The 2,006-nt window shown below is 33.3% G+C and overlaps 2 protein-coding genes across 3 annotated transcripts in view; one reads left to right on the top strand and one right to left on the bottom strand.

Moving 5' to 3' along the window:
* Positions 1-1,610, bottom strand: part of LOC108750305 (MIT domain-containing protein 1-like) — a 5,177-nt gene extending 3,567 nt beyond the window's left edge. For both annotated transcript variants that reach the window (XM_018489672.1, XM_018489671.1), the window contains exon 1: positions 1,539-1,610. The gene's annotated coding sequence lies outside the window, so the exon portion shown is untranslated. The remainder of the gene's footprint in view (positions 1-1,538) is intronic.
* Positions 1,611-1,681: 71 nt separating this feature from the next.
* Positions 1,682-2,006, top strand: part of LOC108750304 — a 2,852-nt gene continuing 2,527 nt past the window's right edge. The window contains exon 1 of the mRNA XM_018489670.1: positions 1,682-1,763. The gene's annotated coding sequence lies outside the window, so the exon portion shown is untranslated. The remainder of the gene's footprint in view (positions 1,764-2,006) is intronic.

Below are 2,006 nucleotides of genomic sequence, written 5' to 3'. Positions count from 1 at the left end.
TCGTAAACGTGGCGATAGCAACGGCAGGGGAATATCTTTATTATCTCAACGTAATTTGAGCGTGCGAAACGTTCACGCAGCCTGTATTCGAATTTCAAATATCGATTATCGAGAGATCGCTCGCACTACGTGTTGCCCCTCCATCTTGAAACTCTTGTTCTTTCGCAACTATAAAGCCTATTCTACAATGCACTCTTTGTTTCTTGTTTCTCGCTTTTCACCTCTTGCTTTTTCCCCCTTTGCAACCGTTTTATCGACAATTGTATTTCTTGCTATGTGTTTCCTGTTTCTTCCGCAGTTCGTTAACTTTTATCTTTAATAAAGCTCATTCCCATAATCATGAAGCTTTATTCTACAGTTTTTTTTCTGTTTCCCGTTTTTTGTTATTTTTCGTATCTTTTTGCTTTTCATCAGGTTTTTTTGTATCCGCCCGAGATAAAAGTTAACGAACTTCGGAAGAAGCAGGAAACACGTAGCAAGAAATACAATTGTCAATAAAACAGTTGCAAAGGCGAAAAAAGCAAGAAACAGGAAATAAAGAGCAGAAGATGATCTTAATTAGATGTTTTGGATTGGCAAAACAAATTTACATTTTACTGTGATATCAACAATTTGAAATACGAAAATACCCAGCAAATGATAATGGATTAAAATGGATTAAAATTTTTTTCTATCCGAATGCGTATTTTAAATAGCGAATACTTTTTTTGGGATTTAATTGAATTCAATTGGATCCAATTGGATGCAATTGGATTGAAAAACTGCATTTTTTATTCCAAATTTTGAATTGAATAGTATTTACAATGCACAGAAAAAGCTAACATTATTTTTAGATTGAAAGGCATAAAGATATGCTCCATGCAATTCCTATAAATGAATAAAAATGCATTCAAGATTGAAAAGTATTTATTTTAACATTCGTGAATCAATATTTCTGAAAATCTGAATCCATTTTAATTCATGTCAATCCATTCTCGTTTGCTGGATATGTAATTGTAATGAAAATTAATTAGAAAATTATAGCACAATCATATTAGATGTACCTTCAAATTAAATTCACGCGAAAAACAAAAATTATAACAAATTACTAATATTATTGTATATCAAATTCATGTATATACCCAGTGAGAAATGACAATGAAATCGATGTCGATCGACATCGATTTTATGATTTCAACGTCGAATCGACGTCGATTCCATTATTATTTCTCGCTGGATACTGCATTTATATTTTCGGTATTATTTCCTTTCCATTTTTTATTTGCAAACTACATTTTTAATAAAACTAGAAAGTTTTTGGAGTTATTCTCAATCAGCAATATACTTCAAAGCTTCAAAAATCTAAAAACACTGTTTTTTAGTCAATAAGATTAATAAATTAGAGGTTATGGTTATGTTAAAGGTATCATAAGTGTACGCATTCATACGTATCATATGATCAAACTTCCAGAATGTGTATCAAATCCAATCCTGTTTCTTAATATTTTCTGTCTCTTTCTAAAGCGAGATGCAATGAAAACGCGTAAGTTTATACTCACCGCGTCTATGATTGCTACGATACAAGATTTACCCTGCGACGCGAATCTTTTCAACGTGTCGCAACTGGCGACGCACCGTGACGTTAACCTCTATCTAGTTGCAGCAGGCCATTGTTGTGTGACGCTGGCACATTCTTGACAAAGAAATGTAAAGTTGTACGGTCAATGAACTTGTGCGCGAGAGATTGTACTTCGTAATAGCTCTTCGTTAGGAACGATCGTTAGGTGAGATAATTTTTTGGCTTGATTCTTTGAAAGATTCCTATACAACACTCAACTTGACAGGACTCGCGTACGACACTGTACGACACTTTCGAGTTTCGAGATTACTTGAAGTACGTCGAACGTCACACTGATGTGACACGTGACGTGACCGCATTATTATTTGGCGGGAATTTTTAATTGGTATTCTCCTAACACATGATTTTGTATATTGGATAAAATAAAAATGTTATATATATATATATA

Source organism: Trachymyrmex septentrionalis, unplaced genomic scaffold (genome assembly GCF_001594115.1).
Source record: "Trachymyrmex septentrionalis isolate Tsep2-gDNA-1 unplaced genomic scaffold, Tsep1.0 scaffold35, whole genome shotgun sequence".
NCBI classification, from domain to species: domain Eukaryota; kingdom Metazoa; phylum Arthropoda; class Insecta; order Hymenoptera; family Formicidae; genus Trachymyrmex; species Trachymyrmex septentrionalis.
The sequence above is the reverse complement of the archived record's forward strand: the minus strand, read 5'-3'. Positions and strand labels throughout refer to the sequence as shown.